Source organism: Haliotis rubra, unplaced genomic scaffold (genome assembly GCF_003918875.1).
Source record: "Haliotis rubra isolate DU_JTF1 unplaced genomic scaffold, ASM391887v1 Scf330, whole genome shotgun sequence".
Classification (NCBI taxonomy): Eukaryota; Metazoa; Mollusca; class Gastropoda; order Lepetellida; family Haliotidae; genus Haliotis; species Haliotis rubra.
This window is the reverse complement of record NW_025767003.1, coordinates 626,739-650,474: the sequence shown is the minus strand read 5'-3', so window position 1 is coordinate 650,474 and position 23,736 is coordinate 626,739. Positions and strand designations below refer to the sequence as shown.

General features: G+C 39.3%; 1 protein-coding gene across 1 annotated transcript in view; it reads left to right on the top strand.

Moving 5' to 3' along the window:
• Window positions 1-23,736, top strand: part of LOC124284213 — a 179,589-nt gene that overhangs the window by 567 nt on the left and 155,286 nt on the right.

The following is a 23,736-nucleotide window of genomic DNA, read 5'->3' as shown; positions in this document are numbered from 1 at the left end:
ATTTGTTTTGTAAGGTTTCAGCTTTGTCCATCAACAAAACACTTTGGCTGAAATTAACATATTTTAATGCCAGACCTGGAGGTGGTAGATGAGAACATGTACTGTAAACGTTTTTAGGACAATTAGTGAGTGTAGGAGGGGGGAATCTATGTACTATGAAAGGCAGTTAAGCAATATGAGTATTATTAGATGCTATTTTTTAGTTGGAAACGTAGATTACAAGTGATTTCATTTAATTGTCTGAGCATGCAAATGGTTGTGAATATTTTCCATAAACAACCAGAAAATGAGGCAGAAAAGCAATTATCTGATTGGCTGATGACACAATGGGCAGTGCATGTGTTGCATTATTTACACTTGCAGCAGGGTGTGGACCCATCCCATAGATAACATCTTTACCTTGTCATCTTCCTGACAGGTTTAACCTGTTTATTCATCCCACTTCAATCTGGATCAAAAGGTCTGTGGTGCATGGGCCTCAGGAACTTAATGGCTGTTACACACTGAACAATAATTGCTGTCTACAGTTTATCAATATATAAGCAGACTTTGAAGTTATTGTTTATATTATTTATAGGAATGGACTTCAGTGGGATCGGGTGGTCAGGCTCACTGACTTGGTTGACACATGTCATCGGTTCTCAATTGCGCAGATCAATGCTCCTGCTGTTGATCACTGGATTGTCTGGTCCAGACTGGATTATTTACAGACCGCCGCCATAGAGCTGGAATATTGCTGAGTGTGGCCTAAAACTAAACTCACTCAATTTTTAAGTTTAAGTATGTATACCTCTACATATGTCTGTGATGCAAAAGGATTTGTTTGTTTGTATTGGTGTGAGGTAGGGGAGTGGCATTGGACTCCCCTAAACCATGTTTCTGGATCTGTTGGTATTGGGGTGAGGCAGGGAGCGGCATTGGATTCCCCTAAATCCTTTCTCCAGTTCTGTTTGTTTGGGGTGAGGTAGGCGATTGGCACTGGTTACCCCTGAACCCTCCATCTAGGTCTGTGTTTTAATTATTGTCTACAGCTATTTGTTTGTAGTTGTTTAAAGCCACACTCAGCAATATTCCAGCTGGACCATACAATTTGGTGATCAACAGCATGAGCATCAATTTACACAACTATGATAGCAAATGTATTGTTGAAATTCCAATACCTATGATGTTGGTGCTGTGTTCTGATAAGGATATCATAAACAGGTTTGAATCTCAAATCATAACAATACTTAGCAGTTCCATTGCACTCTTTCACATGCAGGGGCTGCTCTGTCCTCAAACTCTACAGGTGAGAGTGTCCTTTGGAATGGGTAGGGGATATTGGGTTCGTCCATTCCTCTTTCCATCCAGTAGACTAACACTTCATCCCTGAATATATAATTTTGACTGTAACAAATAAACCCATTTAAATTGAAAAGGAGCCCAAGGGAGACCAGAGATTCACCTGGGGAAATCTAGACTTACTTTATTTAGGGCTTTAGCACTGCAGGAAGGGCTAGGCTGTAAGGAAAATAATATGGTTCAGGGACTGTGAGACAGACTATCCATCCAACTGTCTTTGCGGCCATCCGTCCATTTCTCAGTGGAGACCATTGTTCTCGAAAAATATTTCTCACACTGATGGTAATGGACATGATCTATCAGTGGATAAAATGTAATACTGACTAATGTACTATAAAAATTATAACTTTCATGAAAATGGCCTATGAATGAAACATAATCCAATACGAATAATGTTTACTGTTTGTCAGTCCTGCCCCATGCGATCTTCACAGCTTACTGCTAAAACATCATACATTGCAGAAAAAAGTACATTTCTCATCTACCACATTTAAGTGTAGTTATTTCCAGGCAATTATTGCTTATCTGAAATTAAGGCGGAAATAGTTTTTGAAAGATTTAGGATTCAAACAACTTAAATCAAGGAATGAGGCGACTTATCAACCAGGATAATGAAAGCTACAAAACAGGTATACTTGTATGATTGAACAAAAAAACTAATCTACAAAGATAGGGCTGCACTTTAATTGTACAGCATGCAGGTGTTTCCGATCAACTCATATTTCCGTCTGCAAGGTGCTTGTGAATGAGATCATGTACGTCAACGTTACTATAAACATCGCCACAGTTACAGGTCCAGCCTGTCCTTCGGCAGCCATCTTGAATTTCTGCCAATTACCTATCTTTTCATTAGCAGCTATTTTGAGACAACATGTTTGTCATTACCAGCTTCAGGTTAAGTTCAGTTTAGCACTGTGACTCATTGTGTGTGAATTTTATTGTTTTAAAATTGAAATTCCAGTTTGAATTTTTTTTCCGTCTTTGTTCACCTGCAAGAACAAGAGCTACATCTGTTGGGGTAAAAATGGTTACTGATCAGGAGGTGCAGGACTATTTTTGAACATTTTAACGTTAATCTAGTTTTCAGAAGCAGCTGTACCAAATATGTTGCAGGATAAAGTGGAAGGAGATTTCTATTTTCTGTATCATGGTTTCCTGAGCTTTATTAATCTAAGGAACTTCATCTGTTGTTGTCTGGACCTCCTCATCATGAATGGAATGGAGATTGACATGCTGATGTTATTCAGTCCCTGCCTGCAGCAAATGTTTGTAAAAATTCCAAAATTGTAATTTAAATTTCATTTGTTATTTTGATATAGTATAGCTTAAGTTACAGGACCAATATAGGGGAAGATATGATAATGGTTAGTAACATATGTTATATTTGGGATTACACTTTCTCTGTAAAGTACAGATTCTAGTACTTTTTGGGGGGTTGAATCCTACCTGGGACTCAAACCCACACTCTCAGAGTCTTACCAAAATCATCGGCACATGAAATCAGTGCCACCACAGCTTCCATGAAAGCTTTGAATACAATGTTAGAGTATAATCTTAAAATACCTTTGAAATAGATACAAATATTTTTGTTTTAAGTGTCATTTTTGTTGATAAAGCTTTTTTTCACAGTATGTCTCCCTGGAGCACTAAGTTAAACATTCTAGATAACTCCCTCATCCAATGATTAATGTATGATATACTGAACAGAACTCTGTCATGCAGGTAAGTGACTGTAGGTAATATTTTTCCATCTAAGTTGCAACCCTGCCGTAATATTTATTTATTCATTTGGCTTAGATATCAACAGTCATACATTTGTTAATTAACATTACCAGTATATTATGGGTCTATATTTCTTTGAGCTGTATTACAAATCAAATCTGGACCAGACAATCCAGTGATTGTCACCATGCGATGACAGAGCATGTGTTTATGAATCACTATAAAATAGTGATGATACCAGGTGTTTGTGAAAAGGTGAGCATATCCTGCCCCATCGGTGGCACCCATCATTTCCTCATTTTCAGTTTGTGCATTCTACCAATGACAACATCACATACTGACTTAACCCACTCTGAAAGACATTCCACAGGTTCTTCTTCTCTTTTGGTCCATTTTTTGGCTTATGTTTCGACAGCATCCATTATGATTTTAAAGTTGTAATCCCAATTGTCAACAATTGTACCTCTCACACAAAATCTCAGAACAAACACTCAGTTATGTTCACCACGATTGTTAAGTATCACGCAATATACATGCTATGTCATTTTCGGACCCAGTACAGACCAATTGTGGAACCAAAATGGCCTTAGACCACAATGTGTTTATTTGTAAACCTACAGGATAACATTGTTGATTGTGAGATCTTTGATGGCATTGAGCATGATGGCACGCCGATACTCTATAAGCAATTTTCCTATCCAGAATAATCTATGACTAACTCGTGGAGCAGTTATGTTAAGTTTACGAGAACAGCCTGGTTCCGATCGGCCATATTCTCTACCATTACACATTCAGGATGAGACATGTTAGTATAATGTCTGTGTGGTCGGAGCCAGTGTTGTCATGATGAAGATCCAAGATTGATTTGGGGATGCTTGGTTGTAATCATGAGGTCGTTATGTTCCTGATTTTATTACTTAATTTTATCATTTTGATATTTTAATGATGCTTGGAAGGAGAAAGAATGACCAACTTGTCTTTGAGTGGTGTTCCAGGGGAGGTGATGATTTAATAACATGGATGATTAAATGTGAGAGATATTCTGGTTTATGTTGCATGTTGTATTTGAAACACATGAAGTGTCTGAAGTGAAATCATTAAGATGAAGTTAGGCACTCAAAGAAAAATCATGATATGGTCATCAAGTAGAGGCAATACTTGGGTTTATATTAACACACCTGCAAATAATTTTGGTCAAGAAACATCTCAGGAACATGCTTGTCGTGAGGGTCATCTGATGAGTGAGTCACTTAGTTGGGTTTTTGTCATTTTTAGCAATATTCCAAGTATAGTTTCAAGTTGCAACCCAAGGCTGAAACAATTCCAGCTGCATTAGGGTTGGGAAGGCACAGAAAAATAACTTAACACATTGCACACATGCGGGGAATCAAAGAGATGAAATTGGCTTTACACAAACCACACATCATACTTAAGGATATTTCACTCAGATGACGACGTGCATGCGTGTGCATGTATGGCGCTTGTACTAGTCAAGACTTAAGCTGGTTTTATATTGCTAGTCCACTGAGATACCATGCTGCAGTTAAGCATGAATACCCCACTCAGACACAGTATACTGACTCCGAGCCGACCAGTCCTTGCTGTACCCATTAATGCCAAGCATCAGGCAGGGACCAACAAGTACCATATTTTAACGTCTTTTGGTATGAGGCGGCCGGGGATCGAACCTGCGACCTTCCGCTCTCCTTATGGTTGTTGTTAATGGTGATCTGACTGTTCAGAACTGAGATTTGATTTTAAGTGAGATTGACTATGGCAACCGTACAATTCCTTTGACTTTAATTTTTATGAAACTTTGAGGACATGTGCTTTCACTGTCCTACAAAAACTTTGAGTAAATTTTAGTTATGAAACAAGAAGAGGGAATCAAAACAGTGGAAATTTCACTTTTTCACAAATTGTGTTGGAACTTATTGCCATCGCCTGAGTAGCATGTGCCACATCATTACAAGCTTATCATCTGTTATACATAGGCTAACAAATAACATTTTGTTTTATATCTAAGGCCAGACCAATTTTGTTTCTTGTTTTACTGATCCTCCAGTCATATTTTTTCAAGAATAAGAAAAAAAAAAAAAGTTAATTTTCCCCGCTCAAAAAATAAATCCTAATCTTTTATTGGTACAAAATCTAGCCTAACATCTCATTAAAACATTTTAAACATTAAGTTTCAAGAAATGCATTTTTTGTCATTTTGTTGTCTCCAAATACTCCTGATTATCTACAAATTTATTCTAGGTGTTCTCAACCATAGCACTCTATACAATGGATTTTATTAAATATTCAGATGATCTTTTTTTAAACAAGTGCTTTTTAAAAACAATTTGGGACTGACCATTTGATATTCTGGAGGGAGGTCAGATCCTAGGACTCTACTTTTTCAGCAACAATAGCAAAATTACATATTTCTGTAATTAGATCTATGAGCCTAACTGTTATTAACTGTAAACAAATACCTTCAACAATGTCTTGTTTGGGGCTGTCAATTTGTCTTTTTAACAATCTTAAGTAGAATTTTTTTTTTTCAAGCCTATTCTAGGCCAGTTTTGAGGAAAAATGGACAAACGCTCAAATGGAAATAAATGTAAATGTTGTTGGATTTTGATATGTGAATGAATAAGTATTTTCAAAAGTTATCGTTTTAGGAAGGTGCTTATCTCACATTATTTTTTTCAGTGTTTCCCCCAAAAAGTCAACTTTGCTCATCTATTTAAGATAAATATTCAACATTTGCTGTGTTGCATCCCCTATACACCAGTTTCACAGTTTTGCTGTAAGTTTGGTTCTGTAGCCATTGGAATGGTTCCTGTCATTTAAAGGGAAATAACTCCTGGAGACATGTGGGTTTACAGTGCAGGGTGGACTTTTGAATGAGTGGTATGTTTTTGCTTCTGCCATCACAGCCAATAGCTGCAAATAGCTGATGTGATAGTTAGCAATAATCACTCGATCACCTTCATGCAGACAAGAATCAAGACAAAAGTTGGTGTTTTTCTTGTCAAAACGTTAAAAGCCAGTTGTCAGGAACATAAACACAACATAACTTGAATGATAAAGTATGTCAAACAAAGATTGATGCATAATTGTCTAAAAAACAACAACATGACAGTTAAAAAACTTTGGCAAGTCAAGGTTCTGCTGTTTCTAAGAAAAATAGATTCTCTCCTTTATGCATATATAGTTATACAGTTTCACAGAAACATTTGTCAGCGTGACCTTGCTGAGGCGAAATGTGATGAGGAGTTAGTCAGTGAGTGAGTGGTTTTATGCCGCTTTTAGCAATATTCCAGCAATATCACAGCGGGGACACCTGAAATGGGTTTCACACATTGTACCCATGTGGGAATCGATACCGGGTCTTTGGCGTGACGAGCAAACACTTTAACCACTAGGCTACCCCACCGCCCCCACTTATGATGATGTACCCTGGTCAGTTTCATACATTTGAGAATACACCTGCCTTGTAGTGAGAAGAATAAGTGATGTACACTGTCAGCTCTCTGAATGTAACAAACGTAGATATTTCATTTTCATCGCTGAATTACCAGTATCAGCTTGTCTGAAGTTATCAATTCATCATTTATTTTTTATTTTCAACCATGGCAGCCTTTTGAAATTGTGTCAATTTTGATGTTTTGACTACCTACAGACTGTGATTTTGCAAACTTGTGTATCTAGTTTTACTGCATTTTCAACATATCTGAATGAAACTTTGGGTTTCATGAAAATGGATATTTTAGGGTAGAACAGTTCTCCACTATCTGTTGCCTGTCTTCCTACTGAGATTGTATTCCATCCAGTGTGTCATGGTTTGCTGCTATTCAACTGAATACCTTCAACAAGTTCCTCCAAGTATGTGGCTGGTAAGGGTTAAAAGAGGGTGAGTTCCTCCACTGTCTAACTGTGAGTCCAGCAAGGGTTAAATGAGGGTGAGTTCCTCCACTGTCTAACTGTGAGTCCAGCAAGGGTTAAATGAGGGTGAGTTCCTCCACTGTGTAACTGTGTGGCAAAGGGGGTTAAATGAGGGTGAGTTCCTCCACTGTGTAACTGTGTAAATGAGGAGTTCCTCCACTGTGGTTAAATGAGGGTGAGTTCCTCCACTGTGGTAACTGTGAGTCCAGGGGTTAAATGAGGGTGAGTTCCTCCACTGTGTAACTGTGAGTCTAACTGTGAGTGGCTGTGAGTCCAGGGTTAAATGAGGGTGAGTTCCTCCACTGTGTAACTGTGAGGGTGAGTTCCTCCACTGTGTAAGGGTTAAAAGAGAGGGTGAGTTCCTCCACTGTGTAACTGTGAGTCCAGCAAGGGTTAAAAGAGGGTGAGTTCCTCCACTGTGTAACTGTGGCTGCTGTGAGTGAGTCCAGCAAGGGTTAAATGAGGGGTGAGTTCCTCCACTGTGTAACTGTGAGGCCAGCAAGGGTTAAATGAGGGTGAGTTCCTCCACTGTGTAACTGTGTGGCTGATAAGGGTTAAATGAGGGTGAGTTCCTCCACTGTGTAACTGTGAGTCCAGCAAGGGTTAAATGAGGGTGAGTTCCTCCACTGTGTAACTGTGAGTTCAGCAAGGGTTAAATGAGGGTGAGTTCCTCCACTGTGTAACTGTGAGTCCAGCAAGGGTTAAATGAGGGTGAGTTCCTCCACTGTGTAACTGTGAGTCCAGCAAGGGTTAAATGAGGGTGAGTTCCTCCACTGTGTAACTGTGAGTCCAGCAAGGGTTAAATGAGGGTGAGTTCCTCCACTGTCTAACTGTGAGTTCAGCAAGGGTTAAATGAGGGTGAGTTCCTCCACTGTGTAACTGTGAGTCCAGCAAGGGTTAAAAGAGGGTGAGTTCCTCCACTGTGTAACTGTGAGTCCAGCAAGGGTTAAATGAGGATGAGTTCCTCCACTGTGTAACTGTGAGTCCAGCAAGGGTTAAATGAGGGTGAGTTCCTCCACTGTGTAACTGTGAGTTCAGCAAGGGTTAAATGAGGGTGAGTTCCTCCACTGTGTAACTGTGAGTCCAGCAAGGGTTAAATGAGGGTGAGTTCCTCCACTGTGTAACTGTGAGTCCAGCAAGGGTTAAATGAGGATGAGTTCCTCCACTGTGTAACTGTGAGTTCAGCAAGGGTTAAATGAGGGTGAGTTCCTCCACTGTGTAACTGTGTGGCTGGCAAGGGTTAAATGAGGGTGAGTTCCTCCACTGTGTAACTGTGAGTTCAGCAAGGGTTAAATGAGGGTGAGTTCCTCCACTGTGTAACAGTGGGGCTAGCAAGAGTTAACACAAGATGAGTCATTCACTAGTTAAATGTAGCCATGATAAGAGGCGCTGAACTCTCTGCCGTACTGAGAATCACACATAACTTATAGCTGATGATTGGACAGAAAAACATACACTTTATTTGTTTGAAGAGCCGAAGCTAAGTGAAGATTTGGCAGGGATTGGAGGATTATGAACGCTGTGCACTAAATAACAGCAGATGATTGCTGAAGCTATTTTCTTTGATTTGTAGCTTTAAAGGAACAACTAATTATTGAATCTATGAAAATTATTTTCTTTTGAAGTCATAAGTGTTGGCTTTTAACTTCAGTGGATTATAATTGGGCTTTGAGAGGCTACTTGCTGACAGGGAGGGTTGTGTTACTGTCGTCTATATGCATCAGTGGCTGGGGGGAATGACCTGTGCTGTTCATAAGTGGCGACTTAATGGATTGGATGGTCAGGCTTGATGACTTCAGTCAGAGCGGTGTCATTGTCTCCATTGTGGTGGATCGTAGCTCACAATATCAATCACTTGATTGTTTGGTCCATTCTTGATATAGTGTTTGCTTGTCACGCGGGAAGACCGGGTTCGATTCTCCACATGGGTACAATGTGTGAAGCCCATTTCTGGTGTCCCCCGCTGTGATATTGCTGAAATATTGCTAAAAGCAGTGTTAAACCATACTCACTCACTCACTCACAATATCAATCACTTGATTGTTTGGTCCATTCTTGATACAGTGTTTGCTTGTCACGCGGAAGACCCGAGTTCGATTCTCCACATGGGTACAGTGTGTGAAGCCCATTTCAAGTGTCCCCCGCTGTGATATTGCTGGAATATTGCTAAAAGCAGTGTAAAACCATACTCACTCACTCACTTGATTATTTGTGGATCCCTATAATATACCTGAGTGTAACAATGTTAAACAATAAACAAAGGTACTTAAAGTTGCCATAGTGCCCTGCACTGAGTAGTGTCCCTTACGTGGGGCAGGAGTCTGTTGTGATGTACCGGTATATTTGAATTTCAATGTGGACTGATGACTTGTCAACACAATTACTGTACTCACAGATTTCACAGAGGTGTTTCATCCACCTGCTCAGTTCTGTCCAAGACTTGATGCCATCTTGTATTCTGGATGAACCATATTTCTGAAAAAATATAAGACACAAGATTTTTTAAGGTTTTCCCCACATTAAGATGACTTAACTATGGTTCATTGCTGCTCACTCACTCACTCACTCACTCACTCACTCACTCACTCACTCACTCACTCACTCAAGTTACTAGATGACCTCCCAATCCACCTACTAACTGACAAGCCAACTCATAGACTCACTCACTCACCCTCACATTCTGGTCCCTCATGACCGCCAAATATATGTTTTTCCACTTCCCAGTAATTTTTCTGTTGTGATGGTGAATTCCAGACTTTCCTGACATGTGCTGTCAGCGCCATACCTGTGCTTGTTGATTTTTTTTCTATTTTTCCCACCATGGCTTCTAATCATAGATAATTCCCAAGTCATGCAGATTTTGAAAAAATATTTGGGGAAAATTTACCATTTTTTATACATTTCCTGGCAAGTGTCACACTGTTTCAACAAGTGGACATATACTGAGTCAAAAAAGAAACTTCACAAAATGTAATTTGAAAAATAATGAATAATTTTTCTCTGATGATACATCTATGTATCCGAAATGGGATCCCTATCTTTCGACTCTAGAAAAACGTTAGCAAAACCCACTCAAACCCATCCATTCGTCGTGCAAATGACGTTAGTGCCAAATCAGGTTTTGCACGTGCAGTCAATCACGTGATCTTCGCATCGAAGTTTTCTTCATATGCACGTGTTTGCATTGGCCTCAAGAATTGAAAACACTTTTAAACCACAGTTCTAACGGTAATTGAAATGCCACTGATTGTCAAATGTGCAACGGAACGGCCGCTGGCATTTTGCAAGCGGGAAGATCAGTTATTATTGACGTCGCAAGAGTTAATGGGATGCAGCCGCCGTACTGTGTATGACTTGCAGGTCGCCTACAACAAACTGGCACCACTTCTGATCGCCAAAGGTCGGTCGCCCCCGTGACGCCACGAGCAGAAGACCGTCAAATCGTCCTACGCCACCTACGGACAGATTTCTGCCGCTACATGAACCAGGGCTGAGATGTTTAGAGGTCGACTGTCCTCACAGACCATTCGAAATCGGGTTATGGCTGCCAATCTCCATTCTCGACGCCCATATCGTAATAATATTGACGCCGCTTCATCAACGCCAACGCCTGCTGTGGGCCCAACGTCACCTCTGATGGACCCAGAGAGACTGGAATCGAAGTCGTCTTTAGCGATGAATCCAGGTTTACCCTCAGATTCGCGGACGGCAGGCATAGAGTCTGGAGACGAAGTCGGAACGGTATGCCCAATGTTGTGTACAGGAAGTCGACAGATTCGGGGCGGAAGTTGCATGGTGTGGGTGCTTTCTGTGGGAACAACCGCTCCCGACTTCTGGTCATCTGTGGAAACCTCACAGCTGCTGCTTACCGCGACCAGGTGCTCACCCCTGAACTCGTTCCTTTCATGACGGTTCATGGCCCAGGTCTACAGTTCCAGCATGATAATGCTCGGCTGCATACCGCGATGTTGACACGAAATTTCCTTCCAAACGCTGGAATCAACGTCATGGACTGGCCATCGAGGTCCCCTGACCTTAATCCAATAGAGCACGTTTGGGATGCACTTGGGAGAAGGCTTCGTGGTCTTAGGAACCAACCTCAGAATTTGCAGGAACTTGGCTCTGCCTTGGAAGAGCAATGGCGCAGAATCCCCAACCACGTGTTCACAAGCATCAGGCAGTCGATGAGGAGACGGTGTTTGGCAGTGGTGAATGCGCGGGGCAGCCATACACGAACGATATTGAACTGAGAAATTTCGCATTTTTATTCTTGTGACTTGACATTCTGTATACCCATGTTTTGGAATGGCGGTGTAGCCTAATGGAACTGATTATGGCACTGTCAGTGTATCGAGTACATCACACAGATCTCAGCAATGAAATAATAACAATTTAACCATCTTACCATCTCTTGTTCTTTTATAGTGCCCTGAAGAAAGAATATGAAGTTTCTTTTTGACTCAGTATATATTTCTTTAATACTGACATGCAACAGACAAGCTGTAGAAGATAAGACACCATTTGTTACTAGAATGATTCATTTTGCAATAAAAATATAGGACATAATTTATCACTAATAATACAATTCAGGGTTCGAAATACCCCATATATTAGTGTGCCATGGCACGGTAAATATAGAAATGGCACGGCTAAAAAATGTTCTCATGCCCTTTTGACAAGCCTAATTTTTTAGAGACATAACTCACATTTAGTCATGTAATCTCCAACACAATTATTTTTTTCCACATTGAATGATACCATACATATTTGAATGCTCATAAACCCATTTCTTTATTTAGCATTAAATTTCAAATGATCATCATCATTGTCATTTATTCTAAAAACAGGTGACTCGATTTCTGAAAGGCACACCTTAAATATTTGTCTGGTGCCCTAAGGCACACTTAGAAAAAAACTTTTTCTATCCCTGCAATTTGTGCAACTAGCTGAGAATGACAGACTATGATGTAGGTTTCTATCTGTGACAGACATATTGACATTTTAGTGGTGTGTGGTCCTGTGCATAGAGCTCAGGTCACAAATCAGATGAAATTAAGCAACGTCCTTGGATGGATGACCATGTTTGGCATCTTGACTCCTGAGAGTTTCTAGGACTTCACTCCTGCCCCACAATGAAGCACATGTGACACATGTGGTCTCACCTTAGGCAAGTAGGTTTGTTCAAAAATTGCCTCTGTTCACCCAGCAGAAAATGGGTACCTGGTGGGATAAGTCATGTGACTATTAACCTTCTAGCGCCTCACAGGCAGCTTGGATTATCCAGGGTAATAATAATCAGATTGTAGCGCTTTGAGCATGCCTTTGCCTTGGTGTGGATTTCAGTGCATTACAAATGCCCTTATTATTATTCAACTCCTGCCATCATTATTGACCTCTGTGTTCAGTGTTTTGGAACACCGTGGTGGTATTAGTTCATCCTTGGTGTTATTAGTTCAGGGTGATGTTACAAGGTCATTAATGGTGTTATTAGTTCACAGTGATATTAGTAATTCATAGTGGTATTTTTAGATCGCAGTGATATTACAAGTTCATGTATGGTATTATTACTTCATCAATGGTATAAATTCACAGTGACATTATTTCACTAAAGGTGTTTATATTCAATCTAGTTCACTAATGGTATTATCAATTCACTGTGATATTACTAGTTCACTAAAAATAATTAGCTCACTAATGAAATTATTAGTTCATCAGTGGTATTATTAGTTCACTAATGGTATTATTAGTTCATCAGTGGTATTATTAATTCACTGTGATATTACTAGTTCATTAATGATATTTTTAACTTACAGTGGTATTATTAGTTCACTGTGATATTACTAGTTCACTAATGGTGTTATTCCATTATGTTCATCAATGGTATTATTATTTCACAATAGTATTATTAGTTCTCTGTGATATTATTGGTTAACCAGCAGTATCAGTTTACATTCATATTGTAAGTTCACAATGATATTTAGTTCTCCGTGAGGCATATTATTAACTTACAGTGCTATTTTTAGTTCAACAATGGTATTATTAGTTCACTGTGATATTCTTAGCTTGCAGTGGCACTGTTACTTCACAGTGTTACGATAAGTTTGCCAGAGATCCAAGAATGAAAGTAGTCCTGCCACCCAGGCTGTGATCAGACCCGTGAGAAATGGGAACTACTTGATGTCGGGTTGTATGTCTGTCTGATTGTCGGCTTGTTTTAGTAGGTCTAAATGTGTCTATATTTAGATCTGTGGAACTATACATAGCCATTGCAGCGTTTGCAGCCTGTAATTCTAGCATGTGTTCCAGGATTGTGATTAGCAGAAGTCATGCAGTCTCATGTTGTACAGACAGCTCACATGAACTTTATTTCCGAGGTGCCTTGATTTTTTTCTATCCTTGGTATTTTTGTGTGTTTCTGATTCACTACAACAACACAGGAATTTCACTGATAAGGGAAACTGTTTTTACACACACTTTTTACCAAAAGGAACAAAACTTTGTAGAAATTGTCCCGTATAATATTAAAGAGAATTCTATTTTGTTCATATTAAAACAAACATGGTTTGGACTTGTAAAATTTGTGTGCACTACAGTCAAAAGCGGACTGATGCATTGCAATCTAACTCGAAAACTAATAAACATATATTACTCAGTGAAATGCTGATCATAATCAAAACATCAGAGTTTTTTTTCAGAATTTGTCCTAAAAATATTTTTAAAAATTTAACAAACTATTATTAAAATATTTACACACTTCACTATTTGTTTAATGAGAAAGGAGTGCAAAGAGAGGAACAGCCAGGTGTATGCCAAGCACGTGCCGACACAAGTTATTGATTCATTTACTTGTGCTGTGCCGTCTTCATTCTTTCTTGATCTATGCAATTGAGATACGATGAGATGTGTCAACCAAGTCAGCGAGCCTGACCACCTCATACTAAGACAATTCCAACAAGCGGTAAAACATGAGCTTTGGTAAAGGACTTGCTTGTAGTTATTATCTGTCTATCTTTCTTCACTCATTTTTTACATACTTGTGTACTTGATTATATGTAAAAAATGTACACATTCAAGTATGGAACGGACAGCCCAAACCAATTTGAACAAATGTGACTCTGTCTAAATACTTCCCAGAATTAGTACTTGTGAAGATCCGGGTTAGAATTGATCTTCAGTAACCCATACCTGTTGTAAGAGGTGACTAATGGGATCGGGTGATCAGGCTCCCTGACCAGGTTGACACATGTCATCATATTCCAAATGCGTAGATCGATGCTCATGATGCTGATCACTGGTCCAGCCTCGATTAGTTACAGACCGCCGCCATAGAGCTGGAATATTGCTGAGTACGACATTACACAACCAACCAACCAACCAACTAGTTCTTGTGGGAATGAAGGACAATATCAACATCTGGAATATTTATTACAAAGTATAAAAATAATAGAATGCCAACATCAAAGAACAGAAAACTGCTCCTGCATCACAAAGCCAACACTGAGTTGCCAGCATACAGGAGATGAGCCAGGTTCCTGTACAAGGGGCGTTTACCCCTCATCAAACTTGCTAGGAATGTGAATCAGTTGGAGTCTAGTCCTCTCTGCGTTAAGTATGAACCTGTATGTTGTGTAACAGTTTTATTTTAGGTTACACAGGCAGAAAATAGACTCGGAAATACATCCTGTACAAGAAAAAAAACAAGCAATGTTATGCTGGGTTGTAACAGAAATAGGAAGTATATCTATTTACAGGCAGTGGTTTCAGGGGACACAAGGTCAGTTGAAGACATGTGTAGAAATATGAATATTATTATTTCTATTTATTATTTTTTGGATGTTTATTTAGCGCACATATCCATGTACTAGTGCATGCTCAAGGCGCTGGTAAGTTTTCCCTCGATCATTGAATGTCGATCTCAACGGCACATCTTATTATCAATCTCAGCTCCCTGGGGATCATACAACTCTTGCTGCCACAAGGCGCACCGAGTTATTGCAGATTTCCTGGGTGGACTGGGACACATAGTCACAGTACTTTGTCCAAATTTAGTGCATGTTGCTGTACCCGCAATTAGGCGTTTGCACGTATTCATGTGGCCACCATCAGGTCATATATCAATGGATTCTTGGGTTCTTTTAAGTGCACAGGGTTGTGTATTGTACACTAGGGGTTGTAACAACACTGAAAGAGTCTGCACACAAAGTTGACTCCAAGGTTTTTACACCCGGTCACAGGTGGGCTCGATCCCGGGCACATGAACCTCGCTGGATCACTAGCCTTGGACCTTAGCAAGCTCGCCCACCGCGCCCCAAATATATTATTAGATCAATAGAGACATTATATCCACATGGCTCATTGAATACCAAGTGAATAGGGCTGCATGGTATACAGGTATACCGGTATATCGCAATACGCTTTTCAAACGATCCATATTAAAATATTTTTTGTAAGAATTGGTATATTGGGTAAAGAACATATATGAAGTTTTTATGATTATCTTTATTGTTTGAATTAAAATCTACACAGACTCTCATTCACAGCAAATGTTTTTCTTCCTTATTCAGTGACAAAACGACATACTGTAATACTATAAATTGTATAAAAAGGAAAATAGAATCCAGGACTATGCAACCTAATTTTGAGATCGTTGTTATCAGAACCATAACATATACGTTTAGGGACTTATAATATTGAAAATAGGATTGACATGCACAATTAGTGCCACTTACTGTCAAACATTTAAGGTCCCAATATATTGCAATACTTATCTCAATAGGGGTCCCTGAATCACAATATATTGCAATACAGTTTATGTGCCAATATACAGCCCTACAAGTGAGATGGTTCTGTGGATGTACAACTTATATCACAAAGAATGCAACCAGTGGACCATCATCTTTCTTTCACTCACTGGTTCTCCAAGACTTTAGTATTGTCAGCTGGAATTTTGCTGAATGCTGCATGTTCATCTGACTGAGATTGTTTTGTTATCCTGCTACACTTATATTAAAATCAGTTAGTGATATGAAGCAAGACTTTCTCTGTATTTGACATGGCCAGCTGACAGAAGGTAACGTTTAGTCTGTCATACAGACCCTGAAACAAATATACCAAGAAAGTCTAGACAGTTTCTGAAAATGAAGAAAGTCTCTGGGCTCCTCTTCGTTATATTTTATGATTATTTTTTATGAACAGTATTTTTCTGTAAAACATGTTCATTTCAGAGACAAGATGTTAGTCTAGAGATTGTTCTACAAACCAGATTCCTACTAACTAGGGGATGGTGAGCTGGTTTGTTCATCGCATCCCCAGGTTCCCTCATGGGTACAATGTGTGAAACCATTTCTGGTGTTCCGCGCCGGGATATTTGTGGAATATATTTGTGGAAAAGAGGCATAAAGCCATATTCACTCACTCACTTGTACTGCGGGAATATTGCTAAAAGCAGCATAAAACCACACTCACTCACCCACGAACGCATGCACGCACGCACGAACGCACTAATAGAATGAATCAACACATGCCACAGCATACTGTTACATGTAAATGTTCCGATATGTTGGGAAATCTGAAGACGTTTATTGACAACATTCCTTATTTCATCACATTCATCGTCATATAGGGTCATAATCCACTCTTCAGTCTTATACATTTTCAACGTGCATTTTGCATTTTAAGTACCGGTAGGCCAACAAAAATATTGTTTATGATTCATTTTCAAACTCAGTGAATATGGTTTGAACATGAGCCAGGTTATAAACCCTACTTAAAAAAAACATTCCTCCTTCCGTTCATTGAGATGAAGTGCTTTCCATTTTCATTTATTTTGTGTACATACAGTGCTTATTTTATCATACTAAACTCGTACATATGTCCAGATTTCCTGTACCTGTCTGCCAGTAGTTTCTTGTATGGGAGTTTAGCACTGACTTTATTATGTGGCCGCAGAGAGACTTGTTTGTAGGGCTTGTCAATGGTGGAAAATGTTTGAAGCAGTGGTAAAATGTTGAGTGCTGCAGCAGTCTGGCCACAAATCAATGAAGAATAAGAATATGACTGACTGACTGACTGAGTTTGGTTTTACGCCGCTTTTAGCAATATTCCAGCAATATCACGGCGGGGGACACCAGAAATGGGCTTCACTCATTGTACCCATGTGGGGATTCGAACCCGGGTCTTCGGCATGACGAGCCAACGCTTTAACCACTAAACTACCCCACCGCCCCAATTAAGAATATGAATACTTTGGGATATGTAAGTGGAAACAGCAGTCATTGTAATAATGATACTTAAATTATCATGATTCTAAAAGTTGTATTTTGACTCTTATGAATAATTTGGTAAGGATGACACCCAAAATATGAACCCTTGTGAAACGCTTTAACCATTCCACAGACACTCCAAGACAAGACATTGCAGAGCATGATGATGATGACATATTGGTGAGGTGAGGTGAAATGAGATTTAACGTCTGTACTTAAGAATATTTCGCTCATATGATGACGTGCATGTGTGGCTGCTTGTACTAGTCCAGACTTAAGCCAGTTTTATAGTGCTAGCTCACTGAGATAACATGCCACAGTTAAGCATGAATACCCCACACATACACATTATATTGACTCCGAGCCGACCAGTCCTTATTGTACCCATACAACAAGTACCATATTTTAACGTCTTTTGCTATGACGCGACCGGGCATCGAACCAGCCACCTTCCGCTCTCTGGGTGGATGCTCTAACCACTACACCACAGAGGCGGTTGACATATTGGTGAATATGGCTTCACTCCGCTACATTCGCTAGCATTGAGCAGGTGCCCTGAATATTTGCGACACAAGAGTTCTCTTCAGTATGCATCAATTATTCAAGAGCTATTTTATCTCAACGTTGAATCAATAACCTCTTCATGGATGGTATTTCAGGATATCGTTTTTAGAAACTATCAATACAATACTGATAACAAAAGAATATTTTGTAGAATGTCAAAGATAAAATATTAATTTTGTATGTACATTTTTCTGATGTTTCCCATGAAGATTATTATTACAGGCTTTTTAGGAAGAGGTTATCTGAGAAACGATCACCTGTGCTGAAAAATATTAGGTTCAGATAACATAATGTTGTGACAGATTTATGGGGACTCTATTGATTTTGTAAGAAATCAATAACAAAATGAAGTCGGGGAACAAAGGTTTTATTATGGGGTTTACTTATTTAACCAATGAAAGCTTATGGACAAGTGAGTGAGTGAGTGAGTGAATGAATGAATGAATTACTAATCTCATTTAGGATAGTTAATAATACAGAAAAATACAATTTACAGTTACAAAATATACATATACCAAGAAGGTACATTGGAACATGTCAAAAACAGACCCTTGACTAATTTATGATCAGGTAACATCTGTCTAGTCAGCACTTCTTCATTCTGGTTTCAAACCTTTAACAGTATTGCATATAGCACAAGGTGCAGGCTGAAAAGTAGGCATCAGCGTTTTCACTTTAAACCTTGCATGCCTGTCAAAAATCATGTTATCAATAAAATGAAATATTTTCAATTTTCCTGCACTCATACTGTGTTATCCACAGGCTAAAATGCTTTATGACTTACATTGTCTATAACACTATCACTTTCGAGATATTTGTGACCAAGAAACATATAATATTTTCCATATAGCCTCATCCAGTACCAGATGATCCTCGGTAATCCAGACGAACCTTTCGCACCACACTTGCATCATCTTATGCTGTTTCTATTTAAGGTATTGCCCATGCGACATTGTGATAACTTGTGGAACATCACGTGAAGCCATTACAATCTTCTCAGGTTCACTAATGACTAACTTGACCTCTCTCATATGAAACGGTTGCAGATATCTGGCATTTCATAATGCTGACTTCCTGGAAGAGTGACTGAGAGACTGAGTGAGTGAGTGAGTTTAGTTTTGTACCACTTTTAGCAATGTTCCAGCAATATCACGTTGGGAAACACTAGAAATGGGCTTCACACATTATACCCACATGAAGAAGCGAACCCGGGTCTTCAGCATGATGAGCAAACACTTTAACCACTAGGCTACCCAGCCGCCCCTCCTGGAAGAACAAGCCCATGTCAAGCAATGAGTTTGGGTCAGATCTACTTACCTATGCTAAGTTTCAGGTAGCAGCTATTACAGGGAGGAGATCAGACTTTGGAGTGTATCATATTATGTTTGACCCTCTTGTTTTCATGTGTTTTTTTTCATATGTCATATTTATCCATGATCCCAGTTCCTGAATCATGTTCAATTTATAACTTTTAAAAAGCACCATTATCAAGCAAGTGATGAGCAGGTGTTAGCATCTACACCGAAACAATTTGCATCCATTAAGAAGTTGTCTATCCATAATACATCATACCAGCTTCTAAATGCGACTCAAAAGAGTTTTTAAGAAGCAGTACTGACTTAAGCTGGTTTAATAGTGCTAGCTCACTGAGATACCATGCCGAAGTTAAGTATGAATACCCCACTCAGACAGCATGAAAGCGGCATAAAACTATACTCACTCACTCACTGTAATCACGGACCTCCCACTCTCCAGACAGACTCTCCGCCTGAACACCCCACTCAGACACTATACTGACTCCGATCCGACCAGTCCTTGTTGTACCCATTAATGCCGAGCGCCAAGCAGGAACCAACACGTACCATATTTTAACGTCTTTTGGTATGACGCGGTCGGGGATCGAACCCGCGACCCTCTGCTCTCTGGGCGGATGCTCTAACCACTACACCACGGAGGTAGTCAGTTATCAATGTGTTCATATCAAAGAAAATCAGACTTTATTTTTTCAGGTATTGCATGTTGGAGATAACAGCTACAGAAATTGCTCAGGGTCGAAATGGTTTTGTATATTTTCAGATGCTGTTGTATAATTTCGGAGGCTGGTGATTAACATCATCAATATAGACACACACCTGCTGATCACACCATCAGCACATGATGTATCAATAGCGTGTTGATAACGTGTCAGGTTACACCCCAGAAACCCAGTGACACTGTGCCATCCGTAACTACTGACGCAGTGCCGTAACCACGAGACACATGCAAACATCGCCAGCTGATATTGATGGGAAGACAAACAGAATAGTTCTGCTTCTGTCCAACTTTCAATGTACAGCTTTTGCTTGAAAGATATTGTAAGGTGTCAGATTTTCTAGGTTAAGAAATGTTTGAGGAATTCTTGCATCACCTGACCGAAATTAAATTCTGGTAATGCCCTGGGAAGAACCTACTTGCAAGCAGCAATCCAGACCCAAGTATTGAATGTGAATATTCCAAAACTGGAATTAACTTTTTTCAAATTCATGTTATAAAAGTTCCTGCAATTGTCAGTTTATGAGAGGATACTTTTATTTTATGAATTACAGGATTAATGCTTCTATTTACTTTAATCAGTGGATACAAGACTAAATCATGTCTGAATTTGAGAAATAAGTTAAAAACCGTTTCGAACAAGATGCCAATACTCCGGGTTGCTAGATACCAGAAGGCACCCAGATCATCATGAGGTCAAGGCACGTTTCATTTTCCACAATTGGTGGCTTCAAAGTAATGCCCAAATTTCTTCCAAATGTGTGTGGCTAATGCTTTTTTGAAAACCTTATAAAAAAATAGTGAACTTGACAGTCCTTTCCTTCATTCCCTTTAAATTATATTAATAACAGTGTTTAATTATAATGGTTCTGCATTAAATTAATTATGTTTTTTTATATAACAATCTAGCAAAATTTACACATTTTAGATGTTTGCCTTCAGGGTGTTTCAATTTGACTAACTTACTCAGAAAAGGGATTGAAAGATGCATCCATAAAATCTCTGACACATCATCTATTGTTTGTTTAACTGCACACTGCTGTATTCCAGCAATGTGATGGTGCCCTGTAAGTTATAAAATCTGGACCAGACAATCCAGTTCTTGACATGTGGAGTTACTGCAGCTTAAAAATATGTCTCCTGATCTGTTACATTGCCTCTAAGGATCAGCATAGGTTGGTTACCAGGAACCGATTCTAACAAAGACTCCCATATCTTTAAACAAACAGCTTGGTCAGCTCTGTCCAAGTACTACTACTGCTCTAAGGTGCACAATTCACCATTCAGAGTTGTATCCCTTGACCATACCAGGATCTGATGAATATATGAAGGTCATAAGTTTCCTAATGCTTTAAGGAGCACAGTTGACTTTTAAGAGTTGCATCCCTTGGCCATAACAGGATCTAATGAATAATATATATGAAGGTCATGAGTTTCCTAATGCTTTAAGGAGCACAGTTGACTTTTAAGAGTTGTATCCCTTGGCCATAACAGGATCTAATGAATAATATATGAAGGTCATGAGTTTCCTAATGCTTTAAGGAGCACAGTTGACTTTTAAGAGTTGTATCCCTTGGCCATACCAGGATCTAATGAATAATATATGAAGGTCATGAGTTTCCTAATGCTTTAAGGAGCACAGTTGACTTTTAAGAGTTGTATCCCTTAGCCATACCAGGATCTAATGAATAATATATGAAGGTCATGAGTTTCCTAATGCTTTAAGGAGCACAGTTGACTTTTAAGAGTTGTATCCCTTGGCCATAGCAGGATCTAATGAATAATATATGAAGGTCATGAGTTTCCTAATGCTTTAAGGAGCACAGTTGACTTTTAAGAGTTGTATCCCTTAGCCATAGCAGGATCTAATGAATAATATATGAAGGTCATGAGTTTCCTAATGCTTTAAGGAGCACAGTTGACTTTTAAGAGTTGTATCCCTTGACCATATCAGGATCTGATGAATATATGAAAGTCATGAGTTTGCTTTAAGGAGCACAGTTGACTTTTAAGAGTTGCACCCCTTGGCCATACCAGGATCTGATGAATATATTAAGGTCATGAGTTTCCTAATGCTTTAAGGAGCACAGTTGACTTTTAAGAGTTGTATCTCTTGACCATATCAGGATCTGATGAATATATGAAAGTCATGAGTTTGCTTTAAGGAGCACAGTTGACTTTTAAGAGTTACACCCCTTGGCCATACCAGGATCTGATGAATATATTAAGGTCATGAGTTTCCTAATGCTTTAAGGAGCACAGTTGACTTTTAAGAGTTGTATCCCTTGACCATATCAACATCTAATGAATAATATATGAAGGTCACTGACATCACAGTGCTTTTAGGGGCACAATTCATTAAATTTTAGACATCCAAGGATGTAATAATGTTCAGATCCCAGATTGCCGCACTGTGCCTGCCTGGTTTAGCACATCCTACAAATCATTAAATCTTGGATTTTTTAAAATATGGAAGTTTTGGGAATTGCATTGAATCAACTAAGTCAGTATTTTTACACAGTTTTTCTTATTATACTCAGTATTGTCATAGTGTGAAGGGGCGGTGGGGTAGCCTAGTGGTTAAAGTGTGTCACGCCGAAGACCTAGGTTCGATTCCCCACATGGGTACAATGTGTGAAGCCCATTTCTGGTGTCCCCCACCGTGATATTGCTTGAATATTGCTAAAAGCTGCGTAAAACTAAACTCAGTCAGTCATTCATAGTGTGAATGAACCCAATGAAAGAATGCTTTCACAATTTCCCATTTTTCACAGTTGAATCACCTCCTTGCATGTTTAAAAGTGCCATAATCTTAACTGCAATGTTGCATCAGATTTCACCAAGCTATCTAACACATGTATAGCTTTATCAGAGAATTTTCTTGAAAATATCTTCAAAAAGCATCTCAGACCAAGAACCTGTGTCGATGATTAATTTTCATTGATTGATGTGGTGTGGTTTAGTCACCTCACTCACTCACATTCTAGCTGACTCGTCACAATAAAGCTGAAAAAGCATAAAACAACTCATTTTTTCTCATCAAAAAGTCTGGCAAAACATATTGCTCAGTTTGTTTCTGCTGACATCGTCTCTTTCTTTCAGTGGGACTGGAATTGGTTTTGGTTTTGATTAAATATTTTTCACAAACGCCTGCAGATAGATTGAAGCCGATGGTAAGGCCAAAATATATAAATTCTAAGATAGTCATAACTACACAGCTCACTGCCAAACCCACTGTCTCGCATAAGTTTTCGTCCCCAAATACTTTCTGAATTCTGTTGACTTTGTTTGTTCGCCTCTTTTTTCTGAGACCGCCTCCGTGGTGTAGTGGTTAGAGCGTCCGTGGAGAGCGGAAGGTCGTGGGTTCAATCCCCAGCTGCGTCATTCCAAAAGACGTTAAAATATGGTGCTTGTTGGTCCCTGCCTGTCGCTCGGCATTAATGGGTACAACAAGGACTGGTCGGCTGGGAGTCAGTATAATGTGTCTGAGTGGGGTGTTCAGGCCTAGTGTCTGTCTGGAGAGTTCGAGGTCCATGATTTCAGTGAGTGAGTGAGTATAATGTTATTCCGCTTTTAGCAAATTTCAAGCAATGGATGTCAGAAATGGTCTTCACACATTGTACCCATGTGGGGAATCGAACCCGGATGGAATCTATGAAAAAGGTATTAGAAGATGCTACTTCTTGTTACCCTGATTGGCGCTCAGGATTATGGAGATTAAGGGACTGATCAGCTTAATGTAGTACAGTATACCCTGGCTATAATGCCACTGTTTGTCCAGGAGAAAATATGGCATTATATCCAGGGTAGTATTATAACCAGGTAGGACAGTTAGAGGACCTATGCAATCAACAAGATGATTGAGCTGATGTCTCCTGTAATG